General features: G+C 48.1%; 24 non-coding genes and 2 pseudogenes across 24 annotated transcripts; 2 read left to right on the top strand and 24 right to left on the bottom strand.

The window, feature by feature from the left end:
- Positions 1-2,826: 2,826 nt before the first annotated feature.
- LOC135022919 (U1 spliceosomal RNA) lies at positions 2,827-3,005 on the bottom strand (annotated as a pseudogene).
- Positions 3,006-6,502: 3,497 nt separating this feature from the next.
- Positions 6,503-6,666, top strand: LOC135022811 (U1 spliceosomal RNA). Its single transcript, XR_010219833.1, has one exon. It is a non-coding gene; the product is annotated as a U1 spliceosomal RNA (small nuclear RNA).
- Positions 6,667-6,818: 152 nt separating this feature from the next.
- Positions 6,819-6,981, top strand: LOC135022849 (U1 spliceosomal RNA). The gene has a single exon (XR_010219868.1). It is a non-coding gene; the product is annotated as a U1 spliceosomal RNA (small nuclear RNA).
- An 824-nt stretch (positions 6,982-7,805) lies between these two features.
- Positions 7,806-7,968, bottom strand: LOC135022879 (U1 spliceosomal RNA). The gene has a single exon (XR_010219897.1). It is a non-coding gene; the product is annotated as a U1 spliceosomal RNA (small nuclear RNA).
- Positions 7,969-8,120: 152 nt separating this feature from the next.
- LOC135022808 (U1 spliceosomal RNA) lies at positions 8,121-8,284 on the bottom strand. The gene has a single exon (XR_010219830.1). It is a non-coding gene; the product is annotated as a U1 spliceosomal RNA (small nuclear RNA).
- Positions 8,285-8,958: 674 nt separating this feature from the next.
- On the bottom strand, positions 8,959-9,119 carry LOC135022922 (U1 spliceosomal RNA). Its single transcript, XR_010219935.1, has one exon. It is a non-coding gene; the product is annotated as a U1 spliceosomal RNA (small nuclear RNA).
- A 152-nt stretch (positions 9,120-9,271) lies between these two features.
- On the bottom strand, positions 9,272-9,435 carry LOC135022964 (U1 spliceosomal RNA). Its single transcript, XR_010219974.1, has one exon. It is a non-coding gene; the product is annotated as a U1 spliceosomal RNA (small nuclear RNA).
- A 674-nt stretch (positions 9,436-10,109) lies between these two features.
- LOC135022873 (U1 spliceosomal RNA) lies at positions 10,110-10,272 on the bottom strand. Its single transcript, XR_010219891.1, has one exon. It is a non-coding gene; the product is annotated as a U1 spliceosomal RNA (small nuclear RNA).
- Positions 10,273-10,424: 152 nt separating this feature from the next.
- LOC135022990 (U1 spliceosomal RNA) lies at positions 10,425-10,588 on the bottom strand. The gene has a single exon (XR_010219999.1). It is a non-coding gene; the product is annotated as a U1 spliceosomal RNA (small nuclear RNA).
- Positions 10,589-11,262: 674 nt separating this feature from the next.
- Positions 11,263-11,425, bottom strand: LOC135022866 (U1 spliceosomal RNA). Its single transcript, XR_010219885.1, has one exon. It is a non-coding gene; the product is annotated as a U1 spliceosomal RNA (small nuclear RNA).
- A 151-nt stretch (positions 11,426-11,576) lies between these two features.
- Positions 11,577-11,740, bottom strand: LOC135022821 (U1 spliceosomal RNA). Its single transcript, XR_010219843.1, has one exon. It is a non-coding gene; the product is annotated as a U1 spliceosomal RNA (small nuclear RNA).
- Positions 11,741-12,414: 674 nt separating this feature from the next.
- On the bottom strand, positions 12,415-12,577 carry LOC135022903 (U1 spliceosomal RNA). Its single transcript, XR_010219921.1, has one exon. It is a non-coding gene; the product is annotated as a U1 spliceosomal RNA (small nuclear RNA).
- Positions 12,578-12,729: 152 nt separating this feature from the next.
- Positions 12,730-12,893, bottom strand: LOC135022807 (U1 spliceosomal RNA). Its single transcript, XR_010219829.1, has one exon. It is a non-coding gene; the product is annotated as a U1 spliceosomal RNA (small nuclear RNA).
- A 674-nt stretch (positions 12,894-13,567) lies between these two features.
- On the bottom strand, positions 13,568-13,730 carry LOC135022878 (U1 spliceosomal RNA). The gene has a single exon (XR_010219896.1). It is a non-coding gene; the product is annotated as a U1 spliceosomal RNA (small nuclear RNA).
- A 152-nt stretch (positions 13,731-13,882) lies between these two features.
- On the bottom strand, positions 13,883-14,046 carry LOC135022823 (U1 spliceosomal RNA). The gene has a single exon (XR_010219845.1). It is a non-coding gene; the product is annotated as a U1 spliceosomal RNA (small nuclear RNA).
- Positions 14,047-14,720: 674 nt separating this feature from the next.
- On the bottom strand, positions 14,721-14,883 carry LOC135022848 (U1 spliceosomal RNA). The gene has a single exon (XR_010219867.1). It is a non-coding gene; the product is annotated as a U1 spliceosomal RNA (small nuclear RNA).
- Positions 14,884-15,035: 152 nt separating this feature from the next.
- Positions 15,036-15,199, bottom strand: LOC135022969 (U1 spliceosomal RNA). Its single transcript, XR_010219979.1, has one exon. It is a non-coding gene; the product is annotated as a U1 spliceosomal RNA (small nuclear RNA).
- Positions 15,200-15,873: 674 nt separating this feature from the next.
- Positions 15,874-16,036, bottom strand: LOC135022858 (U1 spliceosomal RNA). Its single transcript, XR_010219877.1, has one exon. It is a non-coding gene; the product is annotated as a U1 spliceosomal RNA (small nuclear RNA).
- Positions 16,037-16,188: 152 nt separating this feature from the next.
- On the bottom strand, positions 16,189-16,353 carry LOC135022881 (U1 spliceosomal RNA). The gene has a single exon (XR_010219899.1). It is a non-coding gene; the product is annotated as a U1 spliceosomal RNA (small nuclear RNA).
- A 671-nt stretch (positions 16,354-17,024) lies between these two features.
- On the bottom strand, positions 17,025-17,187 carry LOC135022887 (U1 spliceosomal RNA). The gene has a single exon (XR_010219905.1). It is a non-coding gene; the product is annotated as a U1 spliceosomal RNA (small nuclear RNA).
- Positions 17,188-17,339: 152 nt separating this feature from the next.
- Positions 17,340-17,503, bottom strand: LOC135022854 (U1 spliceosomal RNA). The gene has a single exon (XR_010219873.1). It is a non-coding gene; the product is annotated as a U1 spliceosomal RNA (small nuclear RNA).
- A 671-nt stretch (positions 17,504-18,174) lies between these two features.
- LOC135022847 (U1 spliceosomal RNA) lies at positions 18,175-18,337 on the bottom strand. The gene has a single exon (XR_010219866.1). It is a non-coding gene; the product is annotated as a U1 spliceosomal RNA (small nuclear RNA).
- A 152-nt stretch (positions 18,338-18,489) lies between these two features.
- On the bottom strand, positions 18,490-18,655 carry LOC135022841 (U1 spliceosomal RNA). Its single transcript, XR_010219861.1, has one exon. It is a non-coding gene; the product is annotated as a U1 spliceosomal RNA (small nuclear RNA).
- A 972-nt stretch (positions 18,656-19,627) lies between these two features.
- On the bottom strand, positions 19,628-19,791 carry LOC135022958 (U1 spliceosomal RNA). The gene has a single exon (XR_010219968.1). It is a non-coding gene; the product is annotated as a U1 spliceosomal RNA (small nuclear RNA).
- Positions 19,792-20,485: 694 nt separating this feature from the next.
- On the bottom strand, positions 20,486-20,627 carry LOC135022833 (U1 spliceosomal RNA; annotated as a pseudogene).
- A 152-nt stretch (positions 20,628-20,779) lies between these two features.
- LOC135022809 (U1 spliceosomal RNA) lies at positions 20,780-20,943 on the bottom strand. The gene has a single exon (XR_010219831.1). It is a non-coding gene; the product is annotated as a U1 spliceosomal RNA (small nuclear RNA).
- Positions 20,944-21,911: the final 968 nt, after the last annotated feature.

Genomic DNA, 21,911 nt, shown 5'->3' with positions numbered 1-21,911 from the left:
GTCCCTGGGTGGGATTGAACCACCAACCTTTTGATTAATAGCTGAACACACTAACCGATTGCGCCACAGAGACACTTTGCAAAAAGTACATACTGACAAAGACTAATAAGCATTCATCTAGAACGTTTCCTAGAAAAACTTTAAAAAGTCAATAATCTGGAGAGTTTTTGTAAGATGTTTCTTCCAGCAACCAATGAAGAAACACATTGGTACTTTCGCATGATGAGTGAGTGCTTCAGGATCTCTTGCACTTACATGTGTAGCAGAGTACTGCACTGGAAGCATGCTGGGCCCATAACCCAGAGGTAGGCAGATTGAAACTATCCTTTGCTATATGCATTTTTTTTGTTCATTAAAGTAATCCAAAACTGGGATTGATATTTTAGCTTTTATTTTTACTTAAAGTACAATAACTTTTACCATTTTAATTTGTTTTAATAGTATATTGACAGTATTGTTTTCTTTCAAAAATCCAATTAATTTTCTTTACCCGATTATTAAAATGGTAATTGACAAAAACAAACTACATTGTCACCAGAAGAGCAATACAAAATGTACAAGTGATATATTAAAATCATCTTTCCAGCTTGAATTTCAATGATGCATTGGGGCAACGATTTTGTGAGAAACATCTTCACCCTTAAATAAAGATTTTCTTAATTCCTTACCTGTGTGCTAATTAGATATCACCTTGTTTTCACATTAAACAGACTTCCATATGAGAAAACAGCAAAGATGCAGTGGCTTGGATTTTTGAAAGAAAACAATACTGTCAATATACTATTAAAACAAATTAAAATGGTAAAAGTTATTGTACTTTAAGTAAAAATAAAAGCTAAAATATCAATCCCAGTTATGAATTACTTTAATGTACAAAAAAATAATGCATATAGCAAAGGATAGTTTCAATCTGCCTACCTCTGGGTTATGGGCCCAGCATGCTTCCATTGCAGTACTCTGCTGCACATGTAAGTGCAAGAGATCCTGAAGCACTCACTCATCATGCGAAAGTACCAATGTGTTTCTTCATTGGTTGCTGGAAGAAACATCTTACAAAAACTCTCCAGATTATTGACTTTTTAAAGTTTTTCTAGGAAACGTTCTAGATGAATGCTTATTAGTCTTTGTCAGTATGTATTTTCTGCAAAGTGTCTCTGTGGCGCAATCGGTTAGTGTGTTCAGCTATTTATCAAAAAGTTGGTGGTTCAATCCCACCCAGGGACGTAATTGACCTTGTGATCAGATTTTGGTGATATTTAAGTAGACAAGTCAAAATTGCAAACCCCCTCTTATGGTGTTGGGTACCTGGCCTTCTCTGATGTAATCAGAGTTAGATTTGATTAAGTGATTTTATAAAAAAAACAGCTAGGAAGCACAATTTAGCAGTGGGTTGCAGAGAAAAAGAAAAATGCTGGCAGAAAAATCCAATTGAGTGATTAAACAGCTCTTCATTTTCTGGCTTTATTTTTATGATAACAAATTTGTTCTCAGAAAAGTGTCCACAAAGCCAAGTATCTGATTAACATCTTTGTAGGGATGGTTTTTCACCTATTACTAAATTAAACTTGCTTCATTGGAAAGGCAGCAAGATGCATCCTCATTTCAATATCTACGGAAATAATACAGGTTGACACCAGGAAACATTAACGCCACTGCATCTTTGCTGTTTTCTCATGTGGAAGTCTGTTTAATATGAAAACAAGGTGATATCTAATTAGCACACAGGTAAGGAATTAAGAAAATCTTTATTTAAGGGTGAAGATGTTTCTCACAAAATCGTTGCCCCAATGCATCATTGAAATTCAAGCTGGAAAGATGATTTTAATATATCACTTGTACATTTTGTATTGCTCTTCTGGTGACAATGTAGTTTGTTTTTGTCAATTACCATTTTAATAATCGGGTAAAGAAAATTAATTGGATTTTTGAAAGAAAACAATACTGTCAATATACTATTAAAACAAATTAAAATGGTAAAAGTTATTGTACTTTAAGTAAAAATAAAAGAGCAAAAATATCAATCCCAGTTTTGGATTACTTTAATTAACAAAAAAAAATGCATATAGCAGAGGATAGTTTCAATCTGCCTACCTCTGGGTTATGGACCCAGCACTTCCATTACAGTACTCTGCTGCACATGTAAGTGCAAAAGATCCTGAAGCACTCACTCATCATGGGAAAGTACCAATGTGTTTCTTCATTGGTTGATGGAAGAAACATCTTACAAAAACTCTCCACATTATTGACTTTTTAAAATGTTTCTATTAATCGTTCTAGATGAATGCTTATTAGCCTTTGTCAGTATGGACTTTTGCAAAGTGTTGCTGTGGCGCAATCAGTTAGTGTGTAAGGCTTTTAACCAAAAGGTTGGTGGTTCAATCCCACCCAGAGACTTAATTGACCTTGTTATCAGATTTTGGTGATCTTTAAGTAGACAAGTCAAAATTTCAAACCCCCTGTTATGGTGTAGGGTACCTGGCCTTCTCTGATGTAATCAGAGTTAGATTTGATTCAGTGATTTTATAAAAACAGCTAGGAAGCACAATTTAGCAGTGGGTTGCAGAGAAAAAGAAATATGCTGGCAGAAAAATCCAATTGAGTGATTAAACAGCTCTTCATTTTCTGGCTTTATTTTATGCTAACAAATTTGTGCTCTGAAAAGTGTCCACAAAGCCAAGTATCTGATTAACACCTTTGTAGGGATGGTTTTTCACCTATTATTAAATTAAACTTGCTTCATTGGAAAGGCAGCAAGTGATGTCATCCAAGCAGTGGGTCAAAGTTGGCTTCAAACCTCGTCTGCTTATGAAAAGAGAAAAGGGGTATGCAGGGCATGGCGGCCTTTTGCGGTGCTTGGATGACCCCTAGTTCGCATTAAATAATGCAGTCGAGTTTCCCACATTTGGGGAAATCACAGGGGTCAGCATACCCAGAATGCAATGAATGAACCGCTCCCTGGGAGAACAGTCTTCATGACCATGGTATCTCCTATGCAAAATAAGTATGATTTGGGATAGGGCTGGGGAGGGCCGCTGCTCAGGCACATCTCTGTCAAGTAAAGGAGATTCAACTGAGGCAGCACAAGGGAACTCTCATCTGGGGACAACAACTGCAGGGAGAACACATATTTTCAGATGAACATGGGAGGGCAGAAGGCTGCCTAATACTGAAGCACCCCCAAACAACAAACCAAATGCAACAACTAGTGCAAGCATTCCTGGGGGAAGGCCTGCAGCAGATGGATTTGCATATGGCGATGTCATCCAAGCAGTGGGTCAAAGTTGGCTTCAACCCTCGTCTGCATATGAAAAGAGAAAAGGGGCGTGCAGGGCATGGCGGCCTTTTGCGGCACTTGGATGACCCCTAGTTCACATTTCTTGCAGCAGCTGGGCACTGTAACAGCTCCAGAGCTGCTCTGTAAGGCAAGTAAAAGGGTGTGGGCCCTGCAGCACTACCTGTAGTTCGCATTGTGCGAGACCCCTAGTTCGCATTAAACACCCCCACCCTCCTTCGGTGTGGGGCTCATGTTGGCCATGCCCCAGCCCCTGAAGCATTCACGCTGATTTCTTGCAGCAGCTGGGCACTGTAACAGCTCAAGAGCTGCTCTGTAAGGCAAGTAAAAGGGTGTGGGCCCTGCAGCACTACCTGTAGTTTGCATTGTGCTTTGGAAGGCACAAAGTAAGCAGACGGGAAGAGAAGTCAGGATAGTGCACAAGGGTATAGACGGGAGGGGCTCAAGAAAAAAGAAGTGGAAACAGACAGCAAACTAGGCTTCCAATGCACAATGCAAACTACAGGTAGTGCTGCAGGGCCCACACCCTTTTACTTGCCTTACAGAGCAGCTCTGGAGCTGTTTAATCACTCAATTGGATTTTTCTGCCAGCATAATTTTTCTCTTACGTCCTAGAGGATGCTGGGGACTCCGTAAGGACCATGGGGGATAGACGGGCTCCGCAGGAGACATGGGCACTTTAAGAAAGACTTTAGATCTGGGTGTGCACTGGCTCCTCCCTCTATGCCCCTCCTCCAGACCTCAGTTTACTACTGTGCCCAGAGGAGACTGGGTGCTTTTCAGGGAGCTCTCCTGAGTTTCCTGACAGAAAGTATATTTGTTAGATTTTTTTATTTTCAGGGAGCCTGCTGGCAACAGACTCCCTGCATCGAGGGGCGGAGGGGAGAGATGCACACCTACTTCTGTGAGTTGATAGGCTCTGCTTCTTAGGCTACTGTACAGCATTAGCTCCAGAGGGATCGGTACGCAGGTCTCACCCTCGCCGTCCGTCCCAGCGCCGCGCCGCCGTCCCCCTCGCAGAGCCGGAAGATAGAAGCCGGGTGAGTATGAGAAGAAAAGAAGACTTCAGAGGCGGCGGAAGACTTCATGATCTTCACTGAGGTAACGCACAGCAGTAAAGCTGTGCTCCATTGCTCCCATACACCTCTCACACGGCAGTCAGTGTAAGGGTGAAGGGCGCAGGGGGGACGCCCTGGGCAGCAATATAGACCTCTCTTTGGCAAAATAAATATATATGCAGCTAGGCACTGTATATATATATAAGAGCCCCCGCCTTTTTTTTACTATATTTGAGCGGGACAGAAGCCCGTCGCTGAGGGGGTGGGGCTTCTCCCTCAGCACTCACCAGCGCCATTTTCTCCACAGCACCGCTGAGGGGAAGCTCCACGGACTCTCCCCTGCTTATACCACGGTAGAAAGAGGGTCTTAAAGAAGAGGGGGGCACATAATTAGGCGCATATATATATGGAAATACAGCGCTACTGGGTAAACATAAAATTATTGTGTTTTTTTCCTGGGTCATATAGCGCTGGGGTGTGTGCTGGCATACTCTCTCTCTCTGTCTCTCCAAAGGGCCTTGTTGGGGAACTGTCCTCAGATAAGAGGATTCCCTGAGTGTATGGTGTGTCGGTACACGTGTGTCGACATGTCTGAGGTAGAAGGCTCTCCTAGAGAGGAGCAGGAGCAAATTAATGTGGTGTCTCCATCGACAACGCCGACACCTGACTGGATGGATATGTGGAATGTTTTAAGTGCTAATGTAAACTTATTACACAAGAGATTAGACAAAGCTGAAGCTAGGGAACAGTCAGGGAGTCAACCCATGCCTGTCCCTATGTCGCAGGGACCTTCGGGGTCTCAAAAGCGCCCACTATCCCAAATAGTTGACACAGATACCGACACGGATTCTGACTCCAGTGTCGACTACGATGATGCAAAGTTACAGCCAAAATTGGCTAAATGTATTCGATATATGATTATTGCACTAAAAGATGTTTTGCACATCACAGAGTCCCCTGTCCCTGACACGAGGGTACACATGTATAAGGGAAAGAAACCTGAGATAACCTTTCCCCCCTCACATGAGTTGAACGAATTATGTGAAAAAGCTTGGGAATCTCCAGACAAAAAGCTGCAGATTCCCAAAAGGATTCTTATGGCGTATCCTTTCCCGCCAATGGACAGGATACGGTGGGAATCCTCCCCTAGGGTGGATAAAGCATTGACACGCTTATCCAAAAAGGTAGCGCTGCCATCCCAGGATACGGCTACCATCAGGGACCCTGCTGACCGCAAGCAGGAGGTTACCCTAAAGTCCATTTACACACATTCTGGTACCTTACTCAGACCGGCAATTGCGTCGGCCGGGGTTGTAGCGCGGTGGCAGCGGAATTGCAGACCCGTCCTCAATTCCTGCTAAAAGTGGAATCATCCTTTCATATGAACCAACCTATTGTGATGCCTGTGGCTACGCGTGACTTGGAGGATTCCGAGTCCCTTGATGTGGTCAGGGCTTTGAAAATTTACGTGGCCAGAACGGCTAGAGTCAGAAAAACAGAAGCACTGTTTGTCCTGTATGCAGCCAACAAGATTGGCACCCCTGCTTCAAAGCAGACTATTGCTCTCTGGATCTGTAACACGATTCAGCAGGCGCATTCTATGGCGGCAAATCCATCTGCGAACTACAGGTAGTGCTGCAGGGCCCACACCCTTTTACTTGCCTTACAGAGCAGCTCTGGAGCTGTTACAGTGCCCAGCTGCTGCAAGAATTCAGCTTGAATGCTTCAGGGGCTGGGGCATAGCCAACATGAGCCCCACACCAAAGGAGGGTGGAGGTGTTTAATGCAAACTAGGGGTCAGCCAAGCGCCGCAAAAGGCCACCATGCCCTGCACGCCCCTTTTCTCTTTTCATATGCAGACGAGGGTTGAAGCCAACTTTGACCAACTGCTTGGATGACATCACCATATGCAAATCCATCTGCGGCAGGCCTTCCCCCAGGAATGCTTGCACTAGTTGTTGCATTTGGTTTGTTGTTTGGGGGTGCTTCAGTATTAGGCAGCCTTCTGCCCTCCCATGTTCATCTGAAAATATATGTTCTCCCTGCAGTTGTTGTCCCAAGATGAGAGTTCCCTTGTGCTGCCTCAGTTGAATCTCCTTTACTTGACAGAGATGTGCATGAGCAGCGGCCCTCCCCAGCCCTATTCCAAATCATACTTATTTTGCATAGGAGATACCATGGTCATGAAGATTTTTCTCCCAGGGTGAGGTTCATTCATTGCATTTTGGGTATGCTGACCCCTGTGATTTCCCCAAATGTGGGAAACTCGACTGCATTATTTGTGGTAGTGGGAGGCTGTGTTTGTGATTTCTTCTGGTCAGCTCTGGTAAAAGTCAGATTTCTTTGTTTCAGATTTTCCTTTAGCCTTGTTCTTCTTTCGAGAGTTCCCTTGTGCTGCCTCAGTTGGATCTCCTTCACTTAACAGGGGGGTGCCCGAGCAGCGACCCTCCCCAGCTCTAGCCCAACTCCTACTTACCTGCCAGGTGAGATACTATGATCATGAAGGTGCTTCTCCCAGGGCAAGGCTCACCCATTGCACTCTGGGTGTGCTGCCCCTGCGATTTCCCCAAATGTGGGAAACTTGACTGCATAATTTGTGTTTCCCCTGGTCGGCTCTCGTATAATTCAGATCTCTTTGTCTCAGATCTCTCTCCAGCCTAGTTTGCTGTCTGTTTCCACTTCTCTTTTCTTCAGCCGCTCCCTTCTATACCCTTGTGCACTATCCTGACTTCTCTTCCCGTCTGCTTACTTTGTGCCTTCCAATGCACAATGCAAACTACAGGTAGTGCTGCAGGGCCCACACCCTTTTACTTGCCTTACAGAGCGTCTCTGGAGCTGTTACAGTGCCCAGCTGCTGCAAGAAATCTGCTTGAATGCTTCAGGGGATGGGACATGGCCAACATGAGCCCCACACCAAAGGAGGGTGGAGCAGAAGGCTGCCTAATACTGAAGCACCCCCAAACAACAAACCAAATGCAACAACTAGTGCAAGCATTCCTGGGGGAAGGCCTGCCGCAGATGGATTTGTGGTGATGTCATCCAAGCAGTTGGTCAAAGGTGGCTTCAACCCTCGTCTGCATATGAAAACAGAAAAGGGGCGTGCAGGGCATGGTGGCCTTTTGCGGCGCTTGACTGACCCCTAGTTTGCATTAAACACCTCCACCCTCCTTCGGTGTGGGGCTCATGTTGGCTATGCCCCAGCCCCTGAAGCATTCAAGCTGATTTCTTGCAGCAGCTGGCCACTGTAACAGCTCCAGAGCTGCTCTGTAAGGCAAGTAAAAGGGTGTGGGCCCTGCAGCACTACCTGTAGTTTGCATTGTGCATTGGAAGGCACAAAGTAAGCAGACGGGAGGAGAAGTCAGGATAGTGCACAAGGGTATAGAAGGGAGCGGCTGAAGAAAAGAGAAGTGGAAACAGACAGCAAACTAGGCTGGAGAGAGACCTGAGACAAAGAGATCTGAATTATACGAGAGCCGACCAGGGGAAACACAAATTATGCAGTCAAGTTTCCCACATTTGGGGAAATCGCAGGAGCAGCACACCCAGAGTACAATGGGTGAGCCTTGCCCTGGGAGAAGCACCTTCATGATCATAGTATCTCACCTGGCAGGTAAGTAGGAGTTGGGCTAGAGCTGGGGAGGGTCGCTGCTCGGGTACCCCCCTGTAAAGTGAAGGAGATCCAACTGAGGCAGCACAAGGGAACTCTCGAAAGAAGAACAAGGCTAAAGGAAAATCTGAGACAAAGAAATCTGACTTTTACCAGAGCTGACCAGAAGAAATCACAAACACAGCCTCCCACTACCACAAATAATGCAGTCAAGTTTCCCACATTTGGGGAAATCACAGGGGTCAGCATACCCAAAATGCAATGAATAAACCTCACCCTGGGAGAAAAATCTTCATGACCATGGTATCTCCTATGCAAAATAAGTATGATTTGGAATAGGGCTGGGGAGGGCCGCTGCTCATGCACATCTCTGTCAAGTAAAGGAGATTTAACTGAGGCAACACAAGGGAACTCTCATCTGGGGACAACAACTGCAGGGAGAACATATATTTTCAGATGAACATGGGAGGGCAGAAGGCTGCCTAATACTGAAGCACCCCCAAACAACAAACCAAATGCAACAACTAGTGCAAGTATTCCTGGGGGAAGGCCTGCCGCAGATGGATTTGCATATGGTGATGTCATCCAAGCAGTGGGTCAAAGTTGGCTTCAACCCTCGTCTGCATATGAAAAGAGAAAAGGGGCGTGCAGGGCATGGTGGCCTTTTGCGGCGCTTGGCTGACCCCTAGTTTGCATTAAACACCTCCACCCTCCTTTGGTGTGGGGCTCATGTTGGCTATGCCCCAGCCCCTGAAGCATTCAAGCTGATTTCTTGCAGCAGCTGGGCACTGTAACAGCTCCAGAGCTGCTCTGTAAGGCAAGTAAAAGGGTGTGGGCCCTGCAGCACTACCTGTAGTTCGCATTGTGCGTTGGAAGGCACAAAGTAAGCAGACAGGAGGAGAAGTCAGGATAGTGCGCAAGGGCATAGAAGGGAGCGGCTCAAGAAAAGAGAAGTGGAAACAGACAGCAAACTAGGCTGGAGAGAGACCTGAGACAAAGAGATCTGAATTATACGAGAGCCGACCAGGGGAAACACAAATTATGCAGTCAAGTTTCCCACATTTGGTGAAATCGCAGGAGCAGCACACCCAGAGCAATGGGTGAGCCTTGCCCTGGGAGAAGCACCTTCATGATCATAGTATCTCACCTGGCAGGTAAGTAGGAGTTGGGCTAGAGCTGGGGAGGGTCGCTGCTCGGGTACCCCCCTGTAAAGTGAAGGAGATCCAACTGAGGCAGCACAAGGGAACTCTCGAAAGAAGAACAAGGCTAGAGGAAAATCTGAGACAAAGAAATCTGACTTTTACCAGAGCTGACCAGAGGAAAGCACAAACACAGTCCCCCACTACCACAAATAATGCAGTCAAGTTTCCCACATTTGGGGAAATCACAGGGGTCAGCATACCCAAAATGCAATGAATGAACCTCACCCTGGGAGAACAATCTTCATGACCATGGTATCTCCTATGCAAAATAAGTATGATTTGGAATAGGGCTGGGGAGGGCCGCTGCTCATGCACATCTCTGTCAAGTAAAGGAGATTCAACTGAGGCAGCACAAGGGAACTCTCATCTGGGGACAACAACTGCAGGGAGAACACATATTTTCAGATGAACATGGGAGGGCAGAAGGCTGCCTAATACTGAAGCACCCCCAAACAACAAACCAAATGCAACAACTAGTGCAAGCATTCCTGGGGGAAGTTCTGCAGAAGACGGATTTGCATACGGTGATGTCATCCAAGCAGTGGGTCAAAGTTGGCTTCAACCCTCATCTGCATATGAAAAGAGAAAAGGGGCGTGCAGGGCATGGCGGCCTTTTGCGGTGCTTGGATGACCCCTAGTTCGCATTAAACACCTCCACCCTCCTTTGGTGTGGGGCTCATGTTGGCCATGCCCCATCCCCTGAAGCATTCAAGCAGATTTCTTGCAGCAGCTGGGCACTGTAACAGCTCCAGAGCTGCTCTGTAAGGCAACTAAAAGGGTGTGGGCCCTGCAGCACTACCTGTAGTTTGCATTGTGCATTGGAAGGCACAAAGTAAGCAGACGGGAGGAGAAGTCAGGATAGTGCATAAGGGTATAGAAGGGAGCGGCTGAAGAAAAGAGAAGTGGAAACAGACAGCAAACTAGGCTGGAGAGAGACCTGAGACAAAGAGATCTGAATTATACGAGAGCCGACCAGGGGAAACACAAATTATGCAGTCAAGTTTCCCACATTTGGGGAAATCGCAGGGGCAGCACACCCAGAGTGCAATGGGTGAGCCTTGCCCTGGGAGAAGCACCATCATGATCATAGTATCTCACCTGGCAGGTAAGTAGGAGTTGGGCTAGAGCTGGGGAGGGTCTCTGCTCGGGCACCCCCCTGTCAAGTGAAGGAGATCCAACTGAGGCAGCACAAGGGAACTCTCAAAAGAAGAACAAGGCTAGAGGAAGATCTGAAACAAAGAAATCTGACTTTTACCAGAGCTGACCAGAGGAAAACACAAACACAGTCCCCCACTACCACAAATAAAGCAGTCGAGTTTCCCACATTTGGGGAAATCACAGGGGTCAGCATACCCAGAATGCAATGAATGAACCTCACCCTGGGAGAATAATCTTCATGACCATGGTATCTCCTATGCAAAATAAGTATGATTTGGGATAGAGCTGGGGTGGGCCGCTGCTCAGGCACATCTCTGTCAAGTTAAGGAGATTCAACTGAGGCAGCACAAGGGAACTCTCATCTGGGGACAACAACTGCAGGGAGAACACATATTTTCAGATGAACATGGGAGGGCAGAAGGCTGCCTAATACTGAAGCACCCCCAAACAACAAACCAAATGCAACAACTAGTGCAAGCATTCCTGGGGGAAGGCCTGCCGCAGATGGATTTGCATATGGTGATGTCATCCAAGCAGTGGGTCAAAGTTGGCTTCAACCCTCGTCTGCATATGAAAACAGAAAAGGGGCGTGCAGGGCATGGTGGCCTTTTGCGGCGCTTGTCTGACCCCTAGTTTGCATTAAACACCTCCACCCTCCTTCGGTGTGGGGCTCATGTTGGCTATGCCCCAGCCCCTGAAGCATTCAAGCTGATTTCTTGCAGCAGCTGGGCACTGTAACAGCTCCAGAGCTGCTCTGTAAGGCAAGTAAAAGGGTGTGGGCCCTGCAGCACTACCTGTAGTTTGCATTGTGCATTGGAAGGCACAAAGTAAGCAGACGGGAGGAGAAGTCAGGATAGTGCACAAGAGTATAGAAGGGAGCGGCTGAAGAAAAGAGAAGTGGAAACAGACAGCAAACTAGGCTGGAGAGAGACCTGAGACAGAGAGATCTGAATTATACGAGAGCCGACCAGGGGAAACACAAATTATGCAGTCAAGTTTCCCACATTTGGGGAAATTGCAGGAGCAGCACACCCAGAGTACAATGGGTGAGCCTTGCCCAGGGAGAAGCACCTTCATGATCATAGTATCTCACCTGGCAGGTAAGTAGGAGTTGGGCTAGAGCTGGGGAGGGTCGCTGCTCGGGAACCCCCATTAAAGTGAAGGAGATCCAACTGAGGCAGCACAAGGGAACTCTCGAAAGAAGAACAAGGCTAAAGGAAAATGTGAGACAAAGAAATCTGACTTTTACCAGAGCTGACCAGAGGAAAGCACAAACACAGTCTCCCACTACCACAAATAATGCAGTCAAGTTTCCCACATTTGGGGAAATCACAGGGGTCAGCATACCCAAAATGCAATGAATGAACCTCACCCTGGGAGAAAAATCTTCATGACCATGGTATCTCCTATGCAAAATAAGCATGATTTGGAATAGGGCTGGGGAGGGCCGCTGCTCATGCACATCTCTGTCAAGTAAAGGAGATTCAACTGAGGCAGCACAAGGGAACTCTCATCTTGGGTCAACAACTGCAGGGAGAACACATATTTTCAGATGAACATGGGAGGGCAGAAGGCTGCCTAATACTGAAGCACCCCCAAACAACAAACCAAATGCAACAACTAGTGCAAGCATTCCTGGGGGAAGTTCTGCAGAAGACGGATTTGCATACGGTGATGTCATCCAAGCAGTGGGTCAAAGTTGGCTTCAACCCTCATCTGCATATGAAAAGAGAAAAGGGGCGTGCAGGGCATGGCGGCCTTTTGCGGTGCTTGGATGACCCGTAGTTCGCATTAAACACCTCCACCCTCCTTTGGTGTGGGGCTCATGTTGGCCATGCCCCATCCCCTGAAGCATTCAAGCTGATTTCTTGCAGCAGCTGGGCACTGTAACAGCTCCAGAGCTGCTCTGTAAGGCAAGTAAAAGGGTGTGGGCCCTGCAGCACTACCTGTAGTTTGCATTGTGCATTGGAAGGCACAAAGTAAGCAGACGGGAGGAGAAGTCAGGATAGTGCACAAGGGTATAGAAGGGAGCGGCTGAAGAAAAGAGAAGTGGAAACAGACAGCAAACTAGGCTGGAGAGAGACCTGAGACAAAGAGATCTGAATTATACGAGAGCCGACCAGGGGAAACACAAATTATGCAGTCAAGTTTCCCACATTTGGGGAAATCGCAGGAGCAGCACACCCAGAGTACAATGGGTGAGCCTTGCCCTTGGAGAAGCACCTTCATGATCATAGTATCTCACCTGGCAGGTAAGTAGGAGTTGGGCTAGAGCTGGGGAGGGTCGCTGCTCGGGTACCCCCCTGTAAAGTGAAGGAGATCCAACTGAGGCAGCACAAGGGAACTCTCGAAAGAAGAACAAGGCTAAAGGAAAATCTGAGACAAAGAAATCTGACTTTTACCAGAGCTGACCAGAGGAAAGCACAAACACAGTCTCCCACTACCACAAATAATGCAGTCAAGTTTCCCACATTTGGGGAAATCACAGGGGTCAGCATACCCAAAATGCAATGAATGAACCTCACCCTGGGAGAAAAATCTTCATGACCATGGTATCTCCTATGCAAAATAAGTATGATTTGGAATAGGGCTGGGGAGGGCCGCTGCTCATGCACATCTCTGTCAAGTAAAGGAGATTCAACTGAGGCAGCAAAAGGGAACTCTCATCTTGGGACAACAACTGCAGGGAGAACACATATTTTCAGATGAACATGGGAGGGCAGAAGGCTGCCTAATACTGAAGCACCCCCAAACAACAAACCAAATGCAACAACTAGTGCAAGCATTCCTGGGGGAAGGCCTGCCGCAGATGGATTTGCATATGGTGATGTCATCCAAGCAGTGGGTCAAAGTTGGCTTCAACCCTCGTCTGCATATGAAAACAGAAAAGGGGCGTGCAGGGCATGGTGGCCTTTTGCGGCGCTTGTCTGACCCCTAGTTTGCATTAAACACCTCCACCCTCCTTCGGTGTGGGGCTCATGTTGGCTATGCCCCAGCCCCTGAAGCATTCAAGCTGATTTCTTGCAGCAGCTGGGCACTGTAACAGCTCCAGAGCTGCTCTGTAAGGCAAGTAAAAGGGTGTGGGCCCTGCAGCACTACCTGTAGTTTGCATTGTGCATTGGAAGGCACAAAGTAAGCAGACGGGAGGAGAAGTCAGGATAGTGCACAAGGGTATAGAAGGGAGCGGCTGAAGAAAAGAGAAGTGGAAACAGACAGCAAACTAGGCTGGAGAGAGACCTGTGACAAAGAGATCTGAATTATACGAGAGCCGACCAGGGGAAACACAAATTATGCAGTCAAGTTTCCCACATTTGGGGAAATCGCAGGAGCAGCACACCCAGAGTACAATGGGTGAGCCTTGCCCTGGGAGAAGCACCTTCATGATCATAGTATCTCACCTGGCAGGTAAGTAGGAGTTGGGCTAGAGCTGGGGAGGGTCGCTGCTCGGGTACCCCCCTGTAAAGTGAAGGAGATCCAACTGAGGCAGCACAAGGGAACTCTCGAAAGAAGAACAAGGCTAAAGGAAAATCTGAGACAAAGAAATCTGACTTTTACCAGAGCTGACCAGAGGAAAGCACAAACACAGTCTCCCACTACCACAAATAATGCAGTCAAGTTTCCCACATTTGGGGAAATCACAGGGGTCAGCATACCCAAAATGCAATGAATGAACCTCACCCTGGGAGAAAAATCTTCATGACCATGGTATCTCCTATGCAAAAAAAGTATGATTTGGAATAGGGCTGGGGAGGGCCGCTGCTCATGCACATCTCTGTCAAGTAAAGGAGATTCAACTGAGGCAGCACAAGGGAACTTTCATCTGGGGACAACAACTGCAGGGAGAACACATATTTTCAGATGAACATGGGAGGGCAGAAGGCTGCCTAATACTGAAGCACCCCCAAACAACAAACCAAATGCAACAACTAGTCCAAGCATTCCTGGGGGAAGTTCTGCAGAAGACGGATTTGCATATGGTGATGTCATCCAAGCAGTGGGTCAAAGTTGGCTTCAACCCTCATCTGCATATGAAAAGAGAAAAGGGGCGTGCAGGGCATGGCGGCCTTTTGCGGTGCTTGGATGACCCCTAGTTCGCATTAAACACCTCCACCCTCCTTTGGTGTGGGGCTCATGTTGGCCATGCCCCATCCCCTGAAGCATTCAAGCTGATTTCTTGCAGCAGCTGGGCACTGTAACAGCTCCAGAGCTGCTCTGTAAGGCAAGTAAAAGGGTGTGGGCCCTGCAGCACTACCTGTAGTTTGCATTGTGCATTGGAAGGCACAAAGTAAGCAGATGGGAGGAGAAGTCAGGATAGTGCACAAGGGTATAGAAGGGAGCGGCTGAAGAAAAGAGAAGTGGAAACAGACAGCAAACTAGGCTGGAGAGAGACCTGAGACAAAGAGATCTGAATTATACGAGAGCCGACCAGGGGAAACACAAATTATGCAGTCAAGTTTCCCACATTTGGGGAAATCGCAGGGGCAGCACACCCAGAGTGCAATGGGTGAGCCTTGCCCTGGGAGAAGCACCTTCATGATCATAGTATCTCACCTGGCAGGTAAGTAGGAGTTGGGCTAGAGCTGGGGAAAGTCGCTGTTCGGGCACCCCCCTGTCAAGTGAAAGAGATCCAACTGAGGCAGCACAAGGGAACTCTCGAAAGAAGAACAAGGCTAGAGGAAGATCTGAGACAAAGAAATCTGACTTTTTCCAGAGCTGACCAGAGGAAAGCACAAACACAGTCCCCCACTACCACAAATAATGCAGTCGAGTTTCCCACATTTGGGGAAATCACAGGGGTCAGCATACCCAAAATGCAATGAATGAACCTCACCCTGGGAGAACAATCTTCATGACCATGGTATCTCCTATGCAAAAAAAGTATGATTTGGGATAGGGCTGGGGAGGGCCGCTGCTCATGCACATCTCTGTCAAGTAAAGGAGATTCAACTGAGGCAGCACAAGGAAACTCTCATCTGGGGACAACAACTGCAGGGAGAACACATATTTTCAGATGAACATGGGAGGGCAGAAGGCTGCCTAATACTGAAGCACCCCCAAACAACAAACCAAATGCAACAACTAGTACAAGCATTCCTGGGGGAAGTTCTGCAGAAGACGGAATTGCATACGGTGATGTCATCCAAGCAGTGGGCCAAAGTTGGCTGGAACCCTCATCTGCATATGAAAAGAGAAAAGGGGTATGCAGGGCATGGCGGCCTTTTGCGGCGCTTGGATGACCCTTAGTTCGCATTAAACACCCCCACCCTCCTTCGGTGTGGGGCTCATGTTGGCCATGCCCCATCCCCTGAAGCATTCAAGCTGATTTCTTGCAGCAGCTTGGCACTGTAACAGCTCCAGAGCTGTTCTGTTAGGCAAGTAAAAGGGTGTGGGCCCTGCAGCACTACCTGTAGTTTGCATTGCGCATTGGAAGGCACAAAGTAAGCAGACAGGAGGAGAAGTCAGGATAGTGCACAAGGGTATAAAAGGGAGCGGCTCAAGAAAAGAGAAGTTGAAACAGACAGCAAACTAGGCTGGAGAGAGACCTGAGACAAAGAGATCTGAATTATACGAGACCTGACCAGGGGAAACACAAATTATGCAGTCAAGTTTCCCACATTTGGGGAAATCGCAGGGGCAGCACACCCAGAGTGCAATGGGTGAGCCTTGCCCTGGGAGAAGCACCTTCATGATCATAGTATCTCACCTGGCAGGTAAGTAGGAGTTGGGCTAGAGCTGGGGAGGGTCGCTGCTCGGGCACCCCCCTGTCAAGTGAAGGAGATCCAACTGAGGCAGCACAAGGAAACTCTCGAAAGAAGAACAAGGCTAGAGGAAGATCTGAGACAAAGAAATTTGACTTTTACCAGAGCTGACCAGAGGAAAACACAAACACAGTACCCCACTACCAACAAATAAAGCAGTCGCGTTTCCCACATTTGGGGAAATCACAGGGGTCAGCATACCCAGAATGCAATGAATGAACCTCACCCTGGGAGAGTAATCTTCATGACCATGGTATCTCCTATGCAAAATAAGTATGATTTGGGATAGGGCTGGGGAGGGCCGCTGCTCATGCACATCTCTGTCAAGTAAAGGAGATTCAACTGAGGCAGCACAAGGGAACTCTCATCTGGGGACAACAACTGCAGGGAGAACACATATTTTCAGATGAACATGGGAGGGCAGAAGGCTGCCTAATACTGAAGCACCCCCAAACAACAAACCAAATGCAACAACTAGTGCAAGCATTCCTGGGGTAAGTTCTGCAGAAGACGGATTTGCATACGGTGATGTCATCCAAGCAGTGGGTCAAAGTTGGCTTCAACCCTCATCTGCATATGAAAAGAGAAAAGGGGCGTGCAGGGCATGGCGGCCTTTTGCGGTGCTTGGATGACCCCTAGTTCGCATTAAACACCCCCACCCTCCTTTGGTGTGGGGCTCATGTTGGCCATGCCCCATCCCCTGAAGCATTCAAGCTGATTTATTGCAGCAGCAGGGCACTGTAACAGCTCCAGAGCTGCTCTGAACGGCAAGTAAAAGGGTGTGGGCCCTGCAGCACTACCTGTAGTATGCATTGTGCATTGGAAGGCACAAAGTAAGCAGACGGGAGAAGTCAGGATAGTGCGCAAGGGCATAGAAGGGAGCGGCTCAAGAAAAGAGAAGTTGAAACAGACAGCAAACTAGGCTGGAGAGAGACCTGAGACAAAGAGATCTGAATTATACGAGAGCCGACCAGGGGAAACACAAATTATGCAGTCAAGTTTCCCACATTTGGGGAAATCGCAGGAGCAGCACACCCAGAGTGCAATGGGTGAGCCTTGCCCTGGGAGAAGCACCTTCCTGATTATAGTATCTCACCTGGCAGGTAAGTAGGAGTTGGGCTAGAGCTTGGGAGGGTCGCTGCTCGGGCACCCCCCTGTCAAGTGAAGGAGATCCAACTGAGGCAGCACAAGGAAACTCTCGAAAGAAGAACAAGGCTAGAGGAAGATCTGAGACAAAGAAATCTGACTTTTACCAGAGCTGACCAGAGGAAAGCACAAACACAGTCCCCCACTACCACAAATAATGCAGTCGAGTTTCCCAAATTTGGGGAAATCACAGGGGTCAGCATACCCAAAATGCAATGAATGAACCTCACCCTGGGAGAACAATCTTCATGACCATGGTATCTCCTATGCAAAATAAGTATGATTTGGGATAGGGCTGGGGAGGGCCGCTGCTCAGGCACATCTCTGTCAAGTAAAGGAGATTCAACTGAGGCAGCACAAGGGAACTCTCATCTGGGGACAACAACTGCAGGGAGAACACATATTTTCAGATGAACATGGGAGGACAGAAGGCTGCCTAATACTGAAGCACCCCCAAACAACAAACCAAATGCAACAACTAGTAAAAGCATTCCTGGGTGAAGGTCTGCAGAAGACGGATTTGCATACGGTGATGTCATCCAAGCAGTGGGCCAAAGTTGGCTGGAACCCTCATCTGCATATGAAAAGAGAAAAGGGTTATGCAGGGCATGGCGGCCTTTTGCGGCGCTTGGATGACCCCTAGTTCGCATTAAACACCTCCACCCTCCTTCGGTGTGGGGCTCATGTTGGCTATGCCCCAGCCCCTGAAGCATTCAAGCTGATTTCTTGCAGCAGCTGGGCACTGTAACAGCTCCAGAGCTGCTCTGTAAGGCAACTAAAAGGGTGTGGGCCCTGCAGCACTACCTGTAGTTCGCATTGTGCGTAGGAAGGCACAAAGTAAGCAGACGGGAGAAGTCAGGATAGTGCGCAAGGGCATAGAAGGGAGCGGCTCAAGAAAAGAGAAGTGGAAACAGACAGCAAACTAGGCTGGAGAGAGACCTGAGACAAAGAGATCTGAATTATACGAGAGCCGACCAGGGGAAACACAAATTATGCAGTCAAGTTTCCCACATTTGGGGAAATCGCAGGGGCAGCACACCCAGAGTGCAATGGGTGAGCCTTGCCCTGGGAGAAGCACCTTCATGATCATAGTATCTCACCTGGCAGGTAAGTAGGAGTTGGGCAAGAGCTGGGGAGGGTCGCTGCTCGGGCACCCCCCTGTCAAGTGAAGGAGATCCAACTGAGGCAGCACAAAGGAACTCTCGAAAGAAGAACAAGGCTAGAGGAAGATCTGAGACAAAGAAATCTGACTTTTACCAGAGCTGACCAGAAGAAAGCACAAACACAGTCCCCCCACTACCAACAAATAAAGCAGTCGCGTTTCCCACATTTGGGGAAATCACAGGGGTCAGCATACCCAGAATGCAATGAATGAACCTCACCCTGGGAGAGTAATCTTCATGACCATGGTATCTCCTATGCAAAATAAGTATGATTTGGGATAGGGCTGGGGAGGGCCGCTGCTCATGCACATCTCTGTCAAGTAAAGGAGATTCAACTGAGGCAGCACAAGGGAACTCTCATCTGGGGACAACAACTGCAGGGAGAACACATATTTTCAGATGAACATGGGAGGGCAGAAGGCTGCCTAATACTGAAGCACCCCCAAACAACAAACCAAATGCAACAACTAGTGCAAGCATTCCTGGGGGAAGGCCTGCAGCAGATGGATTTGCATACGGTGATGTCATCCAAGCAGTGGGTCAAAGTTGGCTTCAACCCTCGTCTGCATATGAAAAGAGAAAAGGGGCGTGCAGGGCATGGCGGCCTTTTGCGACGCTTGGATGACCCCTAGTTCGCATTAAACACCTCCACCCTCCTTCGGTGTGGGGCTCATGTTGGCTATGCCCCAGCCCCTGAAGCATTCAAGCTGATTTCTTGCAGCAGCTGGGCACTGTAACAGCTCCAGAGCTGCTCTGTACGGCAAGTAAAAGGGTGTGGGCCCTGCAGCACTACCTGTAGTTTGCATTGTGCATTGGAAGGCACAAAGAAAGCAGACAGGAGGAGAAGTCAGGATAGTGCACAAGGGTATAAAAGGGAGGGGCTCATGAAAAAAGAAGTGGAAACAGACAGCAAATTAGGCTGGAGAGAGACCTGAGACAAAGAGATCTGAATTATACGAGAGCCGACCAGGGGAAACACAAATTATGCAGTCAAGCTTCCCACATTTGGGGAAATCAGAGTGCAATGGGTGAGCCTTGCCCTGGGAGAAGCACCTTCATGATCATAGTATCTCACCTGGCAGGTAAGTAGGAGTTGGGCTAGAGCTGGGGAGGGTCGCTGCTCGGGCACCCCCCTGTCAAGTGAAAGAGATCCAACTGAGGCAGCACAAGGGAACGCTCGAAAGAAGAACAAGGCTAGAGGAAGATCTGAGACAAATAAATCTGACTTTTACCAGAGCTGACCAGAGGAAAGCACAAACACAGTCCCCCACTACCACAAATAATGCAGTCGAGTTTCCCACATTTGGGGAAATCACAGGGGTCAGCATACCCAGAATACAATGAATGAACCTCACCCTGGGAGAACAATCTTCATGACCATGGTATCTCCTATGCAAAATAAGTATGATTTGGGATAGGGCTGGGGAGGGCCGCTGCTCAGGCACATCTCTGTCAAGTAAAGGAGATTCAACTGAGGCAGCACAAGGGAACTCTCATCTGGGGACAACAACTGCAGGGAGAACACATATTTTCAGATGAACATGGGAGGGCAGAAGGCTGCTTAATACTGAAGCACCCCCAAACAACAAACCAAATGCAACAACTAGTGCAAGCATTCCTGGGGGAAGGCCTGCAGCAGATGGATTTGCATACGGTGATGTCATCCAAGCAGTGGGTCAAAGTTGGCTTCAACCCTCGTCTGCATATGAAAAGAGAAAAGGGGCGTGCAGGGCATGGCGGCCTTTTGCGGCGCTTGGATGACCCCTAGTTCACATTAAACACCTCCACCCTCCTTCGGTGTGGGGCTCATGTTGGCTATGCCCCAGCCCCTGAAGCATTCAAGCTGATTTCTTGCAGCAGCTGGGCACTGTAACAGCTCCAGAGCTGCTCTGTACGGCAAGTAAAAGGGTGTGGGCCCTGCAGCACTACCTGTAGTTTGCATTGTGCATTGGAAGGCACAAAGTAAGCAGACAGGAGGAGAAGTCAGGATAGTGCACAAGGGTATAAAAGGGAGGGCTCATGAAAAAAGAAGTGGAAACAGACAGCAAACTAGGCTGGAGAGAGACCTGAGACAAAGAGATCTGAATTATATGAGAGCCGACCAGGGGAAACACAAATTATGCAGTCAAGTTTCCCACATTTGGGGAAATCGCAGGAGCAGCACACCCAGAGTGCAATGGGTGAGCCTTGCCCTGGGAGAAGCACCTACATGATCATAGTATCTCACCTGCCAGGTAAGTAGAAGTTGGGCTAGAGCTGGGGAGGGTCGCTGCTCGGGTACCCCCCTGTCAAGTGAAGGAGATCCAACTGAGGCAGCACAAGGGAACTCTCGAAAGAAGAACAAGGCTAGAGGAAGATCTGAGACAAATAAATCTGACTTTTACCAGAGCTGACCAGAGGAAAGCACAAACACAGTCCCCCACTACCACAAATAATGCAGTCGAGTTTCCCACATTTGGGGAAATCACAGGGGTCAGCATACCCAGAATGCAATGAATGAACCTCACCCTGGGAGAACAATCTTCATGACCATGGTATCTCCTATGCAAAATAAGTATGATTTGGGATAGGGCTGGGGAGGGCCGCTGCTCAGGCACATCTCTGTCAAGTAAAGGAGATTCAACTGAGGCAGCACAAGGGAACTCTCATCTGGGGACAACAACTGCAGGGAGAACACAAATTTTCAGATGAACATGGGAGGGCAGAAGGCTGCCTAATAATGAAGCACCCCCAAACAACAAACCAAATGCAACAACTAGTGCAAGCATTCCTGGGGGAAGGCCTGCAGCAGATGGATTTGCATACGGTGATGTCATCCAAGCAGTGGGTCAAACAACAAACCAAATGCAACAACTAGTGCAAGCATTCCTGGGGGAAGGCCTGCAGCAGATGGATTTGCATACGGTGATGTCATCCAAGCAGTGAGTCAAAGTTGGCTTCAACCCTCGTCTGCATATGAAAAGAGAAAAGGGGCGTGCAGGGCATGGCGGCCTTTTGCGGCGCTTGGATGACCCCTAGTTCGCATTAAACACCTCCACCCTCCTTCGGTGTGGGGCTCATGTTGGCTATGCCCCAGCCCCTGAAGCATTCAAGCTGATTTCTTGCAGCAGCTGGGCACTGTAACAGCTCCAGAGCTGCTCTGTACGGCAAGTAAAAGGGTGTGGGCCCTGCAGCACTACCTGTAGTTTGCATTGTGCATTGGAAGGCACAAAGTAAGCAGGCAAGGTCCAGAGAACAGTTAGAGGTCGGAGTAGCACTATCTCAAGTAGTACTACGACAGCACGGATGGATTCTAAATATTCCAAAATCGCAGCTGATTCCGACGACACGTCTGCTGTTCCTAGGGATGATTCTGGACACAGTACAGAAAAAGGTGTTTCTCCCGGAGGAGAAAGCCAAGGAGTTATCCGACATAGTCAGGAACCTCCTAAGACCAGGCCAAGTGTCAGTACAATGCACAATGGTCCTGGGAAAGATGGTGGCTTCTTACGAAGCGATTCCATTCGGCAGATTCCATGCAAGAACT

The sequence above is a fragment of the Pseudophryne corroboree genome, unplaced genomic scaffold (assembly GCF_028390025.1).
Source record: "Pseudophryne corroboree isolate aPseCor3 unplaced genomic scaffold, aPseCor3.hap2 scaffold_394, whole genome shotgun sequence".
NCBI lineage: Eukaryota > Metazoa > Chordata > Amphibia > Anura > Myobatrachidae > Pseudophryne > Pseudophryne corroboree.
Note: the sequence above shows the minus strand (reverse complement) of the source record. Positions and strands in the feature narration are given on the sequence as shown.